This window comes from Lepidochelys olivacea (assembly GCF_965140295.1).
Source record: "Lepidochelys olivacea isolate rLepOli2 genome assembly, chromosome: 1".
Classification (NCBI taxonomy): domain Eukaryota; kingdom Metazoa; phylum Chordata; order Testudines; family Cheloniidae; genus Lepidochelys; species Lepidochelys olivacea.
The window spans coordinates 14,090,178-14,102,588 of NC_140411.1; the positions used below are offsets into that span (position 1 = coordinate 14,090,178).

At 45.9% G+C, this 12,411-nt stretch overlaps 1 protein-coding gene across 1 annotated transcript in view; it reads right to left on the bottom strand.

Moving 5' to 3' along the window:
* The window catches only part of ARHGEF17 (Rho guanine nucleotide exchange factor 17), a gene marked incomplete at its 5' end in the record, with an annotated part of 237,680 nt that overhangs the window by 221,025 nt on the left and 4,244 nt on the right, over positions 1-12,411 (bottom strand). The window lies entirely within an intron of this gene.

The window sequence follows — 12,411 nt, forward strand, 5'->3', positions numbered from 1 at the left end:
TTCATATGCTTTTCGCTCCTGGCCTGAACTCTCATCAACCGAAATTTCAGCCAGGGGAACTCAGTCCTGGTTGAAAAACCCCGTTGACACTAGGGATTACAGGAGGAAAATGTCCAGCCCCACTCTCCCAGGCTCCCGCTGCCAGGACTAACCAACTGATTAACAAATTAATATGCTCCAAACCCTTCACCCGAGTCACTTGGAATCTGAGGCGACTCTGTACAGAACAGCCCTGGCCCTTCCTATTGAGATTTTTAAAAAAGGGATCATTTCTTATCCGCAGGTCACAGAGCATGTACATTTCCCCTTGGAGCCAAAATGATGGTGCCAAGTTATATCGGGTCCTGGGCATTTTGTCCTGTAATTAAAGCAACTCCATTCCAGAGCTCCCCTCCACCCCACTCAATTCACGTCTGGTGCCATCTGAAGTAAAACATCTCCGCGTCCTGCTCCAATATATAATAAATCAAAGAGAAATAAAATACTGTTTTAAGTTATGTTATGGCTGCGGCACAAAGAGACCAAAAGGCAGGAGAGAGTTTCAAAGATCCAGCTGAAATTTTGCCCTTAAAAGGAAAAATTTGCACCCACTTTGCTTAGTCCGGCAGCCTGAAAGTTCAACCAAGGTAAGGAGCACTCTGCCGATCCCTGCCCCAGTTACCCCCGTCACAGGCAGGAAATTAGAGTTTCTCCTCTGTGCTTTTCAGAGAGACCCAGAGCCAAACTCTGCTGTCAGTTCTAATCACGCAACCCCCGCTGAAGTCAATAGGGTTACATGGCTGCAGCGGAGGTTCACCCCCTAGTGTAAACCACTGAAGTCAATATGGCACCCCACCGCACACCTTGAGCCTTCACTGCACCAGGGTGACAATCTGCATCCTAGCGAATACCCAAAGCTCAAAAGCCCAAAGCTCAGCTGGTGTAAATCAGTGGACCTATAATGATTTGCACTTGCTGAAGATCTGGCCCAGCCACACTAGTTCTTTCCTCCTAGGTGTCCTGCCCACACTCTGTCTTGCTTAGATTGTACAATGCTTGGGCAGCTGCAAGACCACTGGGAGGTCTCTGTGATGTCTGCTCTGAGCATCTGCATTTTAACTGAAGCAAGATGTTGACTCTCAACAAAGGTCTCTTTTTGACAAATAGCTCATTAGTCATTGGAGATTAACAGGAGATAATAGAAACAAATAAAGAGTTTCATGAAGTGACTAAAAAGCCCTTCCCCAGAATAAATCGGAAAGACTTTGGCTAAGCAGAGCACTAATAATTGTTAAAAGACGGATACTTCAAAAATGGAAATCCAAAAAGCAACCAACAATTGAAGACCTAGCATAGACATCATCAGTTTGGCCACCATGGAAAGAATTGTATACCATACCAGAAATACCCAAGAAAGATTCTCAGAGATATGGGATGCTTTCGTGGAACTATCTGAATGATCCTATTAAATGCCTGGCATCTATCACCTCCCCTGCTTTTTTACTCACTTCCTTCCCTTCCCATTTCTATCCCGCTTCTCTGAATGTTCCTTCTATTCTTTATCTTACTTCCATATTTTTTCTTGAACTAGGTGGATTTTTATACGCCGATTTTCTTTGTTTGTAAATTGTGTCATACAAATAATTGATTTATATTTTCACCATTCATATTACATATAAGTAAATGTTTACAGTATAACTAAGGTTAGGTAGCAAATGGTTAATATATGATGAGACATTTATGTATTATGAAAAGTTTATGTACATTTCTATATATAATCTTTTTTTAAAATTAATATAAAAAGCCCTTTCGTTTATTCAGATTGATATGTGTGTCATGATTTCAAGAAGGTTAAAGGAGACATAAGCCAAATTTTGTTTCTTTTCCAAATCACCTTTAAATATGTTAAAGCAACAAGCCCAGAAGCCTGTATAGACTTGTTGGAAACTTACCAGATACATAGTTTCTGTTATCATCAACTGAACCATGTTAATTGAGATTTCATTGTCAACATGTGTTAAGGAGAAAATCTCTCTGTATGAGAAAAAGCCACAACAACATATTTAACCAATAACAATTTGATGAAGCAGCACCATCAAAGGCAATTGTCTTCCTCTGGCAGCTTCCCTTCCCAGGAGGAAGTCAAGGAAAACGTCAACTTCTTAGGAGTCCACTTCCACTACTAATAAAGAACCACTGTGTCAGAGGAGACCAAAAGTGATTTAAGAACATTATTCTCCTGGTTTAAATTAAAGGTTTCTTCACAGCAGGGACTAATCCATACAGCTAGCCTGGCTTGTGCCGGGAAACAACCAGTTATTTAGTCTGAAACTAAACAGGACTAGGCCCAGTCAATTCTTGGATGGGAGACTTCCAACAAACCCCAGCCAGAGGGCAACAAACTTAGGACAGGAAGTGAAAAAAACTGTACCAAAATCAGAGGAAGGCCCTTGGTAAACAGAAAGGACTCACCTATATCTGAATATATTTGGCCAGGAGTCTAGGGCCAGAAATCCACCGTAGGATTTTTAATGGCCGGGATCTCCATTTTACACTCTGTCTGAAGGCCGACTTCCATCAGCACAGCGCCCTCAGCCAGGTCGGATTCAGTGCGTTGGAACACCCATGCCACTGCCTGCACCTTACACCTCACCAAATAATTTCTCTGTGCAAGTGTGGGTCCTTTATTTTGAGAAGAGCCTTGAATGACTCTTTGAACAGAATTCTGGAAATACTTGCATGATGTTTCTGAGCCTACATACTGTGTGTGTTACTAATAACAGGCTGTGCTGACAAAGGAGAATACTTTGCACTTAAATAGCACTTTTCACCAGCCGCTTACAAATGTTAATTAATCCCCTGCAAGGCCAGTTTTATTATCCCCACTTTACACACGAGGAAGCTGAGGCATGGAGAGCAGAAAAGCGCTTTGCTTCAAATCACCCAGCAGCAGAACTGGGATGGAAGATGGGAGCCCTGATGGCCAGGCACAAAGTTCTGCCCACTAGACTGTACTACCTCCCAGATGGCTCAGGGAGCTGGTCAGACCTGTCAACTCAAACTCGGTTTCTCAAATCAGTGTCTTCTGGGGATGCCAGAATCCAACAGCAGAGTGCTTTTCCAGGGCTCACCCTTGATGATGGTGTTAGCATGTGAGCGTTTGGGGAAAGCAGCCAGATTTGAACGTATTGAAGTGTGCACAGAGCTACTTCCTAACTACGACATGATTTTCAATTAGGATTCAAGGTTAAGGTCCCTCTTATGGTTCTAAAAATCTCCATCTCTAGCATTAGGATCTCAGACTTCCTCAGCTGAAGTCTATCAAGCAATGCAGTATAGAGTTGTCTAATGATGAGCAGGAAATGATTGGCACTCAGGACTCCTGGGTCCTATTCCCAACTCTAGCACTGACTTGCTGTGCGACCTTGGCCTAATCACTCGGTCTCTCGGTGCCCCTGTTTCTGCATCTGAAAAAAGAGGCTAGCAACTGACATGAAGCTTAATTAATATTTATGAAGCACTCAACTTCTCAGATGAAAAGCATTGTTATTAGTAATATTTCCAGTAACACAAATCACATTCATTTGCAAAGAAAACTACTCAATAACTTCAGGGAATTGGACTACAAACAGCAGGCTCGTAATGAAATGAAATGACTCCCAGGAAGGCTGTACAAACGCACTCAGGCAAACACACAGGAGCTGCAATTTTCCCTTCCAGTTTCTCTTCCGCTCAAACAGTTCTCTACTGTAGAGGCGTCTCTACTGAATCAGCATTTGGACTTATAATGATCACATAGCATTCTTCAAATTATTTTTCACAAATAATAAAAAAAAGTCAAACTGGCGGGGAGGGAACACAAACCCGGTGAGTAATCCAACTCCAGAGAGTGCTTCCTTCTGACGGTTTGCTGACTAGGTTGCTAGGTGTTCACAATTGCGCTGTACAGAACATCTGGTGTGGGATTTTCTATTTATCTAGTCTGAGGCATGAAGAGAAACATTGTATGGTATCCCTTCACAAAACATCGCTTCATTAGTGTTTAGACAAATGTCAATTTTCTCTTGCTGATTCTAGCGTGAACCAATTTTCCTGCAAAAATGAAAAAGCCCCTCCCCCTTCACACGCACACTCTTCAATGCCTTCCTTTGACCTGCTCCCAGCACACCACGACATCTGGCCCTCCCCTAGGCCAAATCCCTGTCCCATTACACACAGTCCCCACTGTCTGACTCCTTTCACCACTGTAGCTATCCACTGCCCGATCCCTTAGGTAGGGTCTAGGAAGCACTCGGTGGACAACTGGACAAACGCTCAGCTGAGTCTGAGTTTGCTCAGACATCCAGAAACACCTGGGTCACACCAGTCATGCACACCAGCCATCACCACTGTCTGAACATAAGACCTTCAGTGCCATAGCACGGATCCCCTCCCACATGAACTAAAGGAGTAACTCCATGAGCTAGCTGTAGTAGGCCATTATCTCCTATATGGACTACCCACTAGACGGGGTGGCTGCATAATTGCTCCCATTCTAGTAACATGGGCTCAGATCCTTCAGCGGGAGTTAGGCACCTAAATATCTTTGAAGATCTGGATCATCATACCTATCTTCCCAGCTGGGGGATCCTAAAGAAAAACACTCGAGGGGAGTTCTTGATTAGTTGTGCAGAATGCTCCTCTTAACCTGGTGGGTGTGTTTCATTCTGCCTGCTTTAGCCCAGCCAGGGCATTCCGCACTCATTGCTCAAGTAGTGTAAACACCAGCATCCAATGAAGTGAGCTCTAGCTCACGAAAGCTGATGCTCTAATAAATTGGTTAGTCTCTAAGGTGCCACAAGTCCTCCTTTTCTTTTCACCAACTCCTTATCTATCTTTGCAGTTCCCCTTTAGCTTCTCATTCCAAGTTGCACCTGAATAATTAATTGCTTCCCCCCAATGCCAGGAAAACTTCCAAACCTCTGGATCTGTGAGTGGTCGTGACTGATAGCTCCCTCCCTGATCTGACAGCTGCCATCGAGCTCCTTAAGCATGTCAGGGCACAGACGCATCCTGCAGGCAGCAATCACAGGACTGGCAAGCAGCAGCATTAGAAGTGATGCAACAAGCAATTCAGGAAATCCGTCTATTGAAACACATCACGGGAAAACTTCATTCAAAAAAACCCCACCAAATATAGAGCCCTGGGAGATCATACTGAATGCAGGGCTTGTCCGCCGTAGGGGTTTTTGCATCGGGGCAGCTACCGTGCTAACCCCACAGCGGTTCATTGAACTTGCACCACAGCTTCCCAAGGTGTAAGCTCCCAAACCTGCAATAACCCCTAAGCTGCCACCCCATCAGAGTCTGAGCTGGGACTTGTCTTTCTCGACTGTCACCCCGACTCCCCGGGGATCCAGACAACGGCCTGCTCTGCAAACTCGGTCTGGGTTCTTCTCATCACATGGGTCCTTACTGGTTGTCAAGGCTCCGCGACTCTCCTGCTGCCCCACTGTCAAAAGGGCTGGGTGGCCGGCTCTTAACAAACCCTTCTGCTGAGGAGGCCCAAGGAGGACAAGAATCAAGGGGTCAATCCAGGATTTCAAGGCCAGGATTTCACCCCAGCTCACGCTCTCCCAGCAGTGCTGAGAGGCTGAGAGGAGGGAAAAACCACAACACAAATGTGGTGGGTGTGTGTCACTAACGTCAGCAGGTTATAGTGGAGTAAACTGGGGTCTTGATTACACGGTTGCTTTGCTGAGGGTCTGTCTGCTTCTCCCTTTGTATGGTTGCCAACCCTCCAGGATTGTCCCGGAGTCTCCAGGAATGAAAGATTGACATTATGTCATGTGAAAAGAAAAGGAGGACTTGTGGCACCTTAGAGACTAACCAATTTATTTGAGCATGAGCTTTCGTGAGCTACAGCTCACTTCATCGGATGCATACCCTGGAAACTGCAGAAGACATTATATACACAGAGACCATGAAACAATACCTCCTCCCACCCCACTCTCCTGCTGGTAATAGCTTATCTAAAGTGATCATCAAGTTGGGCCATTTCCAGCACAAATCCAGGTTTTCTCACCCTCCGCCCCCCCCCCCCCAAACTCACTCTCCTGCTGGTAATAGCCCATCCAAAGTGACCACTCTCTTTAAAATGTGTATGATAATCAAGGTGGGCCATTTCCAGCACAAATCCAGGTTTTCTCACCCCCCCCCCCAACACACAAACTCACTCTCCTGCTGGCAATAGCTCATCCAAACTGACCACTCGCCTTACAATGTGCATGATAATCAAGGTGGGCCATTTCCAGCATAAATCCAAGTTTAACCAGAACGTCGGGGGGGGGGGGGGTAGAAAAAAACAAGGGGATATAGGCTACCTTGCATAATGATTTAGCTACTCCCAGTCTCCATTTATTCTTTTACGTAGAGACTGTCCAGTTTGACCAATGTACATGGCAGAGGGGCATTGCTGGCACATGATGGCATATATCACATTGGTGGATGTGCAGGTGAACGAGCCTCTGATAGTGTGGCTGATGTTATTAGGCCCTTTGATGGTGTCCCCTGAATAGATATGTGGGCACAGTTGGCAACGGGCTTTGTTGCAAGGATAGGTTCCTGGGTTAGTGGTTCTGTTGTGTGGTATGTGGTTGCTGGTGAGTATTTGCTTCAGGTTGGGGGGCTGTCTGTAGGCAAGGACTGGCCTGTCTCCCAGGATTTGTGAGAGTGTTGGGTCATCCTTCAGGATAGGTTGTAGATCCTTAATAATGCGTTGGAGGGGTTTTAGTTGGGGGCTGAAGGTGATGGCTAGTGGCGTTCTGTTATTTTCATGCACATTGTAAGGAGAGTGGTCAGTTTGGATGAGCTATTGCCAGCAGGAGAGTGAGTCTGTGTGTGTGTGGGGGGGGGGTGTGATAAAACCTGTATTTGTGCTGGAAATGGCCCACCTTGATTATCATGCACATTGTAGGGAGAGTGGTCGCTTTGGATAAGCTATTACCAGCAGGAGAGTGAGTTTGTGTGTGTGGTTTTTGGAGGGGGGTGGGGCGGGGTGAGAAAACCTGGATTTGTGCTGGAAATGGCCCACCTTGATTATCATACACATTTTAAAGAGAGTGGTCACTTTGGATGGGCTATTACCAGCAGGAGAGTGAGTTGGGGGGGGGGGGGGCGGAGGGTGAGAAAACCTGGATTTGTGCAGGAAATGGCCCAACTTGATGATCACTTTAGATAAGCTATTACCAGCAGGAGAGTGGGGTGGGAGGAGGTATTGTTTCATGGTCTCTGTGTATATAATGTCTTCTGCAGTTTCCAGGGTATGCATCCGATGAAGTGAGCTCATGCTCAAATAAATTGGTTAGTCTCTAAGGTGCCACAAGTCCTCCTTTTCTTTTTGCGAATACAGACTAACACGGCTGCTACTCTGAAACCTGTCATTAAGTCATGTGATGAAACCTCCAGGAATACATCCAACCAGAACTGGCAACCCTATCGCTCAGATGTGACAGCACTCAGATTTCTAAAGCCACAAGTGACCATTAGATCATCTGGTCTGACCTCCTGTATATATCCCAGGTCGCAGGTATCCCAGGCCGTAGAATTATCCCCAGTCGGCCCTGCGCTGAGCCCAATAACTTGTGTTTGACTAAAGCAGACCTTCCAGAAAGACAGCCCCCGCTCAATCTGAAGACATCACAAGATGGCAAATCCACCACTTCCCTTGGTAGTTTGTTCTAGTTCTTGTTCTGTTTAACTGTCCTCACTGTTCAAAAATTTGCACTTTATTACTGCCCTGAATTTGTCTGGCTTCAGCTTCTAGCCATTGGTTCTTGATCAGCCTTTCTCCGCTAGACTGAAGAGCCCTTTGCTAGCTGGTATTTTCTCCCCATGAAGGTGCTGATACACTAAACAAGCCACCTCTCCATCTTCTTTTTAAGATTCATATGTCTCTCACTGCGAGGCATTTTTTCCAGCCTTGGCATGACTCCCAGGGCTCTTTGCAGCACCCTTTCCAAATTTTCCAACATCCTTTTCACGATGTGCACCCCAGAACTGTCCACAGTGTTCCAGTATCGGTCTCACCGACATCATAGACACTGGCCTCCCAAGGCCACAGCTTCCTACCCTGGCTTGTGGGGTTTTCCACTTCCTACTGGTGGCACGATAGGGAGAGCCAAGCTCGCCCTCTACCCCAATCTCTGGCCCAGGGAACCTACACCATAAACCCCCACTCTGCTTCACTTTTCTCCTGGCCACGTTCTGACTTTGGCCTGACTCCTGAACCCTTTTTACTGAGCCCCTCGTGTGGCCCATTCCTAGCTCCCTCTTGGCACACTGGCCCCAGAATGTCGCTCAGATACCAAATCTCCTACCTACTAGGAAAAAGGACCTGCCTTTTATTTCTAGGCCCAGGCCAGAGCAGGGACTTGATCCCCTTAAAGGCCCAGCTCACCCTTTCACCACCTCTTCTCATGTCCAGCATCACTATAGAGAACACCAAGTTCCCCCACACCACTGTCCCGCAGATGACATGGGAGGGGGCATGGAGAGCCCTTAAAGCAGCCCCTGACTGTTTCATGTAGCCTTAAAGCAGCCCCTTGGCTCCACTCTACTTCCCTCCTGACTGCACCCACTTTGCCAGATAGGCGCAGAGCCTGTCTGAGCACCGCACTGAGTTTGGGGCAAGAGACGGCAGCAGAGCCACACTGCAGATCTGACGCAAATTGCTCTCATTGCCGGGGTGCTTTGACCCTGGGCATAGCACACAAGCAATCGGGCAACAGGGCCCAGGAGGGGTGAAGTTAAAAGCAACAATTGCTGGAAAAGCACCACCACTGGTCGGGGAGATGGGAGACAGAAGATGAGACTCCACTGGCTGGAGCACAGACCGGGGCACTAGGAATCCTTGCGCTCTCAATTGGGTGCTGGCATTGGACTCCCTCTACGGCCTTGAACAAATCTCAGTTTTCCCATCTATAAAATGGGGATAATAAAACTCCCCCTGCCAACCTCACAGCAGTGTTGTGAGGCTTAATTAGTCTCAGGGCCCAATCCTGCATACTGAGGTCAGTCGCAGGCCTGGGGACCCAAGGAACAATGGACTGGGCTCAAAGACTGTCCAGTGCTTAGAAAATAAGTACTATAATTGTTAGCCATTCAAAGGGTTGGAGACTATGGCCCAGATCCACAAAGGTATTTAGGTTCCAAGGAAGTTAGGAGTCTAAATACCTTGTGGACCTTGGCCCGAATTCACTCCTTGTGGCTCCTTTACTCGTCTCTAAAGTCACTACGGCTCCTTATAAAGACACCCGTAAATGACCCATCTTAGAATTTATTATAAGCAGCTGGGACATCCAGCACAAACAGCTGGAACAGGGTTTTTGTCCTGATCTCTGGATAATATTATGAAAAAAGAGGATTGCATTGCTGGGCATGGTGCCCTTAACTCCCACTGACTTCACAGGGCACCGTAGGTACTCAGCACCTAGCAGGATCCAGCTGGTAATAACTAGGTATGGATACTGTCAAATGTGACGTCTCCAGGAGAGAGTGAAGGAATCCTTTTCTATTCAAGCTCAACCTCGAGGTTCAATCCCAAAACAAACCTCTCCAATCTGAAATCTCCAGACAGTACTTGGAGATAAGATCATTTGTTTCAGACCGTTGTTTGTAGCTGCCTGGGCTACTCCCCCTTGCAGGTCCTTTATCATAAACAATCTCTAGGAATCAGACCAACATATATATAATTTGGAATGAGTCCTGGCAAAGAAAAGTGGCAAGAGTTTAATACAGAAGAACACACAGGGTAAAGGAGAACGCAGCTGGGAGGAGTGGGGAAGGATGGAGAGTTCCTTCTGATTCAGCTCAAGGCAAACTTGTCCCTAAAACAAAACTCAAAATGACTGAACACAGCTGTTGGTAAAACTCAGAGGAAGGCCCAAGATACAAAGATCAGGGCTGTTTTGGTCCAGACTCATTGTAGGGCCAGATGCAAATCTGGATCTTTATCAAGATCCAAATTTTTCTAAGGCACAAGGGTGTTTGGAGCTGGGGTGATTTGGTTTGGCCCATTATTGCAAGGTGGGTCACAGAAAAAGTCCAGATCTGGGTCTGGATTTGCCTGAAGTTGAGGGTTGTTTGGATCTGGGGTTTTGATTTGAGCCCAACTCAAGTAAAAATTAATATCCAGTAAGAATCCTCTCTAGTCACCCATCCATCCTTCTCTCTTCTATGCGCACCTGTGCACACACACTTCATTCAATGAGACACTAATCAAGGGAGTGCCAGCTCCCTCAGTCTCTTTCAGAAAAACAGACTGCTCCAGTTAGTGCAGATACCAGCCCTGCTCCTTTCCATCCATTGCCAAAGAAACAGAACAAACCACGCCGCACTTGCCAAGATCAAACAAAACCGAAACATCTGACAAGACTTAAGACTCCTTGGATCTTCCCAGTCAGGTGACTCGGACAGAGAGAAGTGTCCGCTCCTCACTGTATCAAGGAGAAACTCATTCCCTAGCAATGACCTTTCAGGGTTACAGACAACTATCTGTCCCAGTCCAGCAGCTTGGCTGCCGGTCACTTCTTGCTTGGCTGCTGCTAATTTTTCAATGTGGGACTAGGCAATCCACCAGCATCCATAAATCACACACCAGAACAGTGGTAAACTCTTCTCCTCCAAAAGCTTTCCGACGTGACAAGACTGTTCCCTTCCCCCCTCCTCAGTTATGAACATCTCGATAGGGATAGATTCACGCCCATTTCCACCAGCCACAGAGCCAGCCCACGGTTAGCAACGAGGAGCTGTTCAACTACTGACAGCATGGGCAAATGAATAGCCCATTAGACACAGGAGGTGGGATTTCCAGCCTGCCCATTGTTTCAGACTGAGACAGTCATCACAAGGCCGGATTGTGTAGCCCTTCCACTGGACTGTTATTTAAGGAGGCCCCAATCAAGGGATCACAGCCTCTTTACAAAGGCAGTCTCTGCCCCACAGGGCCTGCAACCGAAGCATTTGATGAGAGACAACAGGTAGAGAAAAGCAAACAAATGGGGGGATTGGCGGAGGGAAGACGCCAAAGGTAAAAGTGAAAGCATTACATCAGTAGCAGTCACTCCACACTGATGAGTAAAGATCCCATAAATCAGTAAGGCATGGCCAGGCTCTCACAATTCTAGTAGCACATTACACAAATAAAACCCAAACGCCTTTGCAAGAAAACCACTGAAAGAAAAGTTCAAAAGAAAAGCACATAACTAGGGGCAAATACAATGGAGCAAGAGGACAGTTGTTGCCAATTTAGTAGATAGTTTATGCTCTGGTGAACATGGCATTCAGCTCTCGTAAACAAAACATGCAAAAGCACACACACACCCCTGCTCCCCTCCCCAAAAGAAGAGATTTTACTAGGTAAAAAGTGACACCAGTCAGACCGCAGCACCAGCCACAATGATCGTTTCCGATTACAGGGGTGAAAGAAGAAACAAAAAACTCGCCTATGCTACTTCAAGGGAACTTTAGATCAAGTCGACTGCAAATCTCGCCCACAATGCGGATTCTGTTTTAATACTATTGAACTGTTTCAAAGCACCTTTCAGAAGACACTGCTATTGAGATTTCTTCTCAGCCCCTTGCTCCCATCAGAAAGCCACATGATTCAAGATAGATTGGCAGTCTTCTCCAAATTCTCCTATGCCAACTGGAAAAATTATTCTGCACTCAATGTAATTCTCCAGCACATCAGAGACATCTTAATCTACTCAATATTTCAATCAAACAGATCGGAGCAATGGGTATTTCACATATAATTCCACCCCGACAGAGATTTCAACCAGGAAGGGAACAAAAAGACCAGAATATAGGGATGTGGTTTGTAGCTAGAAATCAACTTCCCTGAATACCAATTTGCAGTCTGGTAGTAACATTGGGCCCTGATTCTATTTTCACTAATGCCAAAGGCAAAATCCTCCTTAATTACTATGGGAACAGGATGCTGACCTTGGTTATCATTAATATGCAACAAACTTTTTTTTGTTTTTTTTTAGTTTTCCCTGATTTTGATACTTAAAAAAAAAAAGTCTGGTTTATTTCTGAAGCCCTTAGCAATGTCACAAACGATCAACAACTGGCAAACAGAATCTCAGCTGTAGGGGGGGAATAGCTGCATTTATTCCAGTTAAACAGGATTCCCATAGGTAGGAATTTCTGTATATATTTAAAACAATGGGTGTGTTCTTGAGCTACAGTACAATGGGCAGAATACCAGGGATGACAATGAAAGGAAAAAGCTATGTAAGTTCCCTATAGACTAGAAAAAGGCAACTTTTGTTCAACATTCAAGGCAAAAAAAAAAAAAAACCACCGCCAGCCAAGAGAACAACAATTTACGGAGGCCTTATGTAGCATCCCAGAGAGACAAAACAGTAGGACTGAATTTGAAAGCAA